General features: G+C 36.9%; 1 non-coding gene across 1 annotated transcript; it reads right to left on the reverse strand.

Annotated features, from left to right (window-relative positions):
• Positions 1–6,657: 6,657 nt before the first annotated feature.
• LOC122072455 lies at positions 6,658–6,764 on the reverse strand. Its single transcript, XR_006138470.1, has one exon. It is a non-coding gene; the product is annotated as a small nucleolar RNA R71 (small nucleolar RNA).
• Positions 6,765–8,313: the final 1,549 nt, after the last annotated feature.

Consider the following 8,313-nt stretch of genomic DNA (forward strand, 5'->3'; position numbering starts at 1 on the left):
TATCCCTATTATATTGTACAGGTCAACTGTTTTTATTTTTTATTTTTTAATATCCTACTAGTATGTTTGATTCATCAAATGGGATGATGTAAATCGTAATGTTTGAACAAGTAAAATGAATATGAGATTTCTGTTATAGAACAGGTCTACGATGTCCAATTTTTTGGTTAATACTACCTCTTTCCTAGGTTCCAAATAGAGGTTTCTGATGTGGGTCTCATGGCCACTGTGGACTAAGATACCATTGGTTGTGAAATGAATAATGTAACATCTATCTATGGTAATTCTAATTGAGTTGATGATTGAAATGCCACCTCCTCTGTAATTAGAGTCTAGTAGGAGGTCTCTGAGGGTGATATATTCATAGGTAAAGATATATGAGTAGAACTCGAATTCATCTCCCAGGACTTCCTCTCCATTGGCTGAAGATGATAGCTCTATCAAATACTGATCTTCTGGAAAAGTATTGGAAGCTTTCAGTGGTCCCCCATGAATTTGTTCATATGAACTAACACAATTAATTGGGCTCTTCTAATAGATTAAACTGAAATTAACAGCTTTGTAGGAACCACAGAGAAATATACACAACCACAAGCACATATCTTAAAATCCATATAATCATTACCAAAGGAGCAGCTCAATACTCAGTGTCCATTTGAACCACTGCTCCATGGAGAAAGTCAAGTATAAGATAAAGAGAGAATCCAAGCTAGGTGTTTTTGGAATCGACTTGGCTCATATTCATGGTGATGAGCAGAAGGATAGAAAAAACCCCAGGACTCCCCAAAGGAGGAGGTTTCCAAAGCAAGGATCAATCACAAATTCATTAACACAACAAAATTGTACAAATGGCAACTCGTCTCAAGAAAATGCATGAGGCTAGAAAATAATAACAAGCTCATAACAAAACCTAGGCCTAGCCCCTCTTCCACCAAAATATGATTACTCGTCTCAAACTGAAATTAACAACTTTGTGGGAATTAGGAGTATTTGCAATGAATTACATGAAGATTTCAGCTAAAGAACAGAACAAATATTGTTGAAACCACCAAGTAAAGATAAGAAAGATTTAAGAGGAACAAGAGTATGTAAGGCAATCGCTGGTGGTGGCAAAGGGGAGGTCGATGCAAGGAATACCCTATGATCCCATTCAGCCTAGCCCCTCTTCCACCAAGGCATAACAGCAACCAACTAATTGACAGCACCAAATGTAGCTTCATTTTCAGCACTGCCAAACAGGACCACTAATAAATCTGTAACAACTTCTTCTATTGCATCTTGTGGGCCAAGAAAGAGATACTTGGTCAGTGCTTCTAAAGCACTTGATTCTACCATTACAATATTGTTTGGAGGACTATCTTTTGCAGGTGCTCCAATGATATCTCTATCTCGGAACAATGGTAGGTGCATCAATGGTATGTGGCAGGACTGACCATACAAAGCAAAACAACAATAAAGAGTTTGCCATGCCAATGCACAAATAATATCATCTACAAATTATGACCTATTCAAGAATAAATCCATAATTCAGAGGTTCCAAAACAGAGTACTGAACCTTAGAAATAATATTTAATTACTGAACCTCAAAAACAATAATGTAAGCCATTAAAAAAAAATTAAGTAGAATTAAGGAACGAGTCCATGATGTTCAAATGCATTTCTAAAAAAAAGAATAAAAAAAAAATCATTCTATTACAATTCAAGGACTACCATATAGGTAGAATAATTCATACGTCTTTCTTTCCAAAGAATAACAAGCTTTCCTATCAAAGTTAAATCTAGTCTTTTAAGTCTAGCTTGTACTGCTTCTAGCACATCTCTCATCATCCTTGTCTTGTCCTCAGATTCTTTAATTGCACCATTCAAATATCTTTTGATATAGTCTGTTGATGGGGAGGAAATGATGAAGTTGAGGTTTCCGAATATTGGGTCTGAGGTGGAGTCTGGTCAATGTTGAAGCTTGTACTTGAATTTGGTATCCATTCGAACATTTGACATCCTTGACTTTCAACCTAAAAGATAATCAATTCTATGAACTTAAGGAAATAAATACTGATATGTATGTTAATTATACCAAAAAGTCAAAAATTCATACCCCACTTGATTGCGGACAACACCAAAAGTATCGGCCATAATTAGCATTTGTCTTCGCAGTTCTTACTTTACACTGGCTTTTGCCACACTTACAAATCCTAAGGTGGTCAACCCATATGAAAAATGGGCAATTCATTGGACATTTGAAATATTTTCTTCCAAAATGCGATCCTGACTTTGATGTGAAAATTGAATACTCTCTCATGTAGCAATGACACATCCAGGCACCCTCGACATCATATCTACATTTATATTGGTACCCAGAGAAAGTTAAGAATTCTATATCAAAATACTAAATTGGAATACAAAATGTATTGAGACTAGCTATCATATATCAAGTGATTGCTCATTCCATGAGCATCATGTGTCATGTTCTGTGAGGAAAGACAGCAAACACTGTTTTGGTTGGGTATTATATGTTTCACACATCTGTGTGCAATTGTTAGCGCTTTTATGTAAGTACAAGACTTTGGACTTTGCTAATTTGCTTTCCTCTATGTGCTGCAAGATAAGTGGGAATATGTGCAAAAGCAAGGAGTAATTTTAGGTAATGAACCAGCCATGACCACTGATTCAGTAAGAAACTATGAGACATCCATTTTGAACTGAAAAGAAACTATAGAGACTAATAAGATAATTCATCACAAATCTTCATGTCAGCTTAAAGAGACCATGTTCCTATATATTTTAGTATTTGTAGATAGCAACACAACAAAGATAAAAGAAAATGATACAAGAAAAGAAAAGAAATTCATATAAAAGGTTTCAAACACAATGATAAGATGTGAAAACAAAAGGGTCCAGTGTAGTTCTGAAACTCAAAAGCTTCTACCATTGCTTTTCCCTCTCACGTAGTTGTGAGCCTTAATTCAAACAATCCAACAACCAAACCAAACTCAAAAAAATGCACACAAAAAAAAAAAAAAAAAATACTCCATTCCAAAGAAGAAAACAAAAGAAAAGAACTTCATCCACCTAGCACACCTCAACAAATACGTATTAGAGAAGGATTTAACATGTTCAAACCCTGTTCGTACTCTAAGATCACAAATCCCTGTTTGTAACACAAATCTAGAATTGTTCCAAGAGAGAGAGAGAGAGAGAGACCTCGGCAGCAACTACAAATCCCTGTTCCAAACGCCGGTGATGAATGGGAATGAGAGTGAGAGAAAGAGAGAGATACCTCGTCGGTGATGAATGAAGGTTGAGTTTGATTTTTCTCGGTGAAGGTAAGTAAAAGGTAAAGTTGATAGGTTTTTTAATAGCAAAAGGTTAAAACAAGAGTTTTTTAATGATAAGGGTATATTGGTCATTTTAACCCCATACTTAACATTGACTGACGGTAGGGGGTCAGAGAATAATTTGGTGAAACAGAGGGGGTGGTCTTAACATTATGGCATTCTCTAGGGGGTGGCATGGTAAATTTCCTCATTTTTAAATGGCATGAACAAATGAATTGCTTTCAGGGGGCTCGATCTTACACAATTTACCTGCTTCGTACCAGCTAGTATCTTATCGACTTTTGACCGCCTAGGCAATCAATTCAACTAAGGCCATGTCAGGGTCACAATGGATGGGATAAGTCTCTCATCAAACACAAAGACTTCTCACACCAAAAGCCCTAGGCCTTGAGGAAAGTGAATCATTTGTGAATATGTGGAAAGTTCCTAATGTTGGACTAGGAGAGGGCAAAGATGATGGGTATGGCTACCAAGATGGGTTGAAATGGCTTCCATCAAATATTTTGGAAAAATTATATGATTACCTATTTTTGAGTTTTATTTTACAAAAATATTCACTCTATGTTTCAGTCAACAAAAATACACAAAATCAATTTTGGGTTTATAAAATTACTCAAAATAGTAATCTTCACTCAACAAAAGGATATATTTTACCATTTTTACCACCAACAACCCTCCTTCCCCTTCTTCGATCACCCCTCCTTGTAATTACCGTACAACCCCATCCCTCCCCTACCCTTGACCCTGCCCCTGTCCCTGCCCCCACCCCGCCCCCCCACCCCACCCGTTCTCCCACCCCCCCCTACCCCACCCCACCCACCCCACCCCACCCACGCCCAACGGTTTTTCCTTGCACCCCACCTTTCGCTGCTACTCCTCTCATCCCATGATGAACACATTTATGTGTGAAATTTATGGTAGTAAAATATGCATTTTATATATTTAGAATGGAGTTACCTTGGGTTTTTACTCTCTTTTTACAGATTTTGTATTTTTAAGGCTTTAAGCATTGTCGGACGTCATATCTCTCTAACAACAACTACCTAGTATAATTGGTGAGCTATGGTGTGCAAAATTTCCTTGCTCACCAAGAGGTCTCAAGTTCGAAAGCAACAAGAAGAAAAATAGTCTAAGGGAAAGAAAAAAAATCGGCCAACAAGGGTTGTGCGCAAGATTTGAAGAGAGGGAGAAAAGGAAGAGAAAAATAAATTAAAAAAAAAAAGAAAGAAAATAAGAAAAAGTATTATAGGAAATTTTTCCAACTTTATTTCTTTCTTCTCTCTCCTCCACCTTAACACTTTTGGTCTCAAAAGATCTCACCTACCAATTGTGGTTTTTCCCCTTTTGGGAAAGTGAAATTTGTTACCCTATCTCTCCATTCCCTATAAATACAACTCATGTAAGAGGAGGAGGCACTTCATTCTTTTTCGAGGGTTTTTTTTAGTTGCTCTCTCTCTCCCTATCTCCCTCTCTCCCTCTCTCCCTCTCTCCCTCTCTTTAGTTTTAGTTATTCTTTATTTATTTTTTAATCACTTTTGTAATAGCTTTTTACTTCAATTAATGTAAGCACTCTTTTATTTTTATCCAGCCTTTTATGTTTATGATTTATGCAATTAAGCTGTAATTTTTTTAGTTATAATTATAGGCTTAGATATAGGTGACAAGATCACAAGCCGTGGAGCATCTCTTTTTTTCAAGTTCAGTTTTTTTTTTTTTTTCAAGATTTGTTTTCTCCAGGCCTAGAAATTTTAGATTTGGTTCATTCTAGATCTAACTTTTAGGGTTGGCAGTATCTCAAATCACCCAAGCTTTCAAGTTCAAGCATTGATTCAGGTAGGTAGGCTTCTTCAACAGTTTTCTCTCCCCCCTCTCATTCTCTCTTCTGGCTACCCTTTCTTTCTTAATTTAGGATTTAATTTTAATCATTATATTATTGCTTTCCCTTTCCCCCAAGGTTCATAACTATTGTATGTGTTGGCTTTGCCCCTCCTAGCCATAGAATCATCATTTTATTGTTTTTTATTTTAATTGCCTCCCTTTTCTTAAAGCCAAGTAGAATAAACCTTGTAAGAGTGACTCCCTGGTCAAGTAGGGAAGCTCATATTATGATGCATCCTTCGGGCTAAGTAGAAAAACCTACTTGTGAGCCTCTCTCTAGCTTTATTCCCTTATTTTATTTTATTTTTATTTCAGTATTTTTGTTCCTTCATTATTTTTTTAATTGCGTGGGGTGTTTATTTTCAGTTAATTATTTATTTAATTTTAATTGTGTGGCTTGCGTATTTAAATTCTTAGATGACGAATGCTTAGGACGTTATTTTAGATACATATGTTTAGGACGGTAGTTAGAATTAGATCACAACCATTATTAATCAGTTCACTTTTGCATTATTAAAAGAAGCAAAAAAATAAAGTGGCTGCTCTCCATGTGTTCGACCCGTAGCTACACTGATCCGTACGCCTGCGGTTATATTTTAAAATCTCAAACAAGCTTTTGGCGCCATTACCGAGGAAACAGTTCTATGTTATTTTTCGCTTTCTTTTGGTAAACTTGAGTGCTTTTTTGCTATGTTTTATTTTTCCTTTTCTTTTATTGAATTCTTGAAAAGAACAACTTGCAATAATAGTTGTATCTGTGGAGGTTGCCATGCCACACAGTATGATAAAGACAGGTTTCGCCCTGTAGCAGTACCTCAGAAATTGACCTGAGCAACCCTAGATCCCTGCTGGTAAGCTCCCAAAAAGCCAAAAAAAATCAAAAAAATCATAAAAGAAAAATTTTGCTATCCATTCTTTTGTGCTTGTCTTACTCTAGTTGTGGGTAGTTTTCTGTTGCATGAGTGTTAGGTGGATACGTAATACTAAAAATCGGTTAGAAAGAAGAGATCCAACAAGTAATGATCATATACGTTTGCTCTCTTTAAAACCCTTCAATATGGGAGACCAACAACAAAACCCTCCACCTAAATCTCTGAAAGATAGGTTCTACCCTGCTAGAACAGCCCAACCTTCCTGCATAGTTCCACCACAAGTCCAGGGCAATAATTTTGAACTCAAATCTCAATATATCACTATGTTGCCCCACTTTCATGGGCTGACCTCGGAGGATGCATACCTATTTCTAATGGAATTTGAAGAGGTATGTGTTCTAATTAAGATCCAATAGCGTTCTGATGATGCTGTTAAGCTTAGGTTTATCACTTTTGCATTGAAAGACTAAGCTAAGAAGTGGTTGTGTGGGTTACCCACAAATTCCATAATCTCATGGGAATAGTTCACAGTTGTCTTCCTTAAGAAGTTTTTCCCAACTCATAAGACCAATAAGCTTAGAAGTGATATCCTTCAGTTTAGGCAAAAGCCTAACGAGTCCTTTTCCAAACTTATGGAGAGATTCAAGGATCTACTCCAAGAATGCCCTCACCATGGCCTAGACTTGTGGCATTTATGTCAAATAATTTATGAGGGCATTGATTACCCAACTAAACAAATGCTAGAGTCTATGTGTCCTGAGGGATTTACATCCTTTACAGATGAAGGAAAGGCATGAAAATTCTTACTTGACTTAGCTGACAAAACCCATGAGTGGGAATTAATCTAAGAGAGTGAAAGAACCATAGGAGGAAAAGAATATTTTATGGATGTGATAGTAGCCAAGGAAGCCCATTTGGATAGCCTAATTAAGAGGATTGAGGCTATTGTTCTTAGAGAGCCATCATCAGTTAATTTGGTTAAGATGTGTGCTTGGTGCCAATCCCCTGGACATGTCATAGAAGAATGCCCCAACACCTCTGGGGGCACTTCTAATGATAGTGTTTATGCCTTATACCAGAATAATTCATATAATAACACCTACAACCTAGGATAGAGAAATCACCCAAATTTCTCCTAGAATCAGGGCAACCAAGCAGGGCCTTTCAATTTCCATAATAAAGGTTAACTTGGACCCCAAAGGCCCCCTTTACATAATAATATTTTTCCCAAAATACTTTTCCTAGGCTAAATGTAGGACCTCAGACTAGTTTTCCTAGGGCCCCTCTCTTATCATCTTATCAGCAATCCCCTGGGTTTACCAACACGGGAGAAGCAAGTAGAATAAGTGACTTGAAAAAAATATGGCCCCCTCATGACAAGCTATCAAAATCTTATGAGATAACTCATCCAAGTTGTCTCAATTATGCATGAGAGGGGGACGAAAACTTTTTCCAGTCAACCAGAGCCTAACCCCCATCATCAGCATGTTAGTTCACAAGCACTAACTAATACATTATTGAATATAGTACAATGTCAGACCCAACAAGGGCCTTCTAACCAATGTAATATTGTTTATGCCCTTAGGAGTGGTAGAGAGTACCAACAGAGTGTTCATAAATCTTCCCCATTTATTACTCTTGTTAACTCTCCTTCAGTTGAGGACACAAGTGTGCCTCTTATTCCAGGTTCATCTGATGAACCTAAAGATTTTTCTGAAACTAAAAATGATTTGGTTGAGAAAACGAAAAATGATTCTTCTGAACAAGGGTAAATCCCTAACAATCCTTATGTTCATCATGTCCCATTTTCTAATCACTTGGTAAACAAAAAGAAGACTGCTTCCATGAAAAAAAATTTAGAAGTCTTCAAAAAGGTAAAAGTGAATATCCCTCTTTTAGATGCCATATCCCAGATCTTGTCTATACAAAGGTCCTGGAAGATTTGTGTACTCACAAACGTATCACTAGTGTGCCCCAAAAGGTGTTCTTGACAGGTAACATTAGTTCCATAATTACTCAGCCTATAGTAACCAAGTATAAGGATCCAGGGAGCCCTACTATAGTTTGTGTCATAGGCAACACCTACATTAAGCATGCCTTATTTAACCTTGGCGCAAGTGTGAATCTTTTACCTTACCATGTGTACAAGCAACTAGGATTAGAAGAATTAAAAGCCACTGGAAATACTCTTCAGTTGGCAGATAGGTCTATTAAGATTCCTAAAGGGA

This window comes from Macadamia integrifolia, chromosome 2, assembly GCF_013358625.1.
Source record: "Macadamia integrifolia cultivar HAES 741 chromosome 2, SCU_Mint_v3, whole genome shotgun sequence".
Classification (NCBI taxonomy): Eukaryota; Viridiplantae; Streptophyta; class Magnoliopsida; order Proteales; family Proteaceae; genus Macadamia; species Macadamia integrifolia.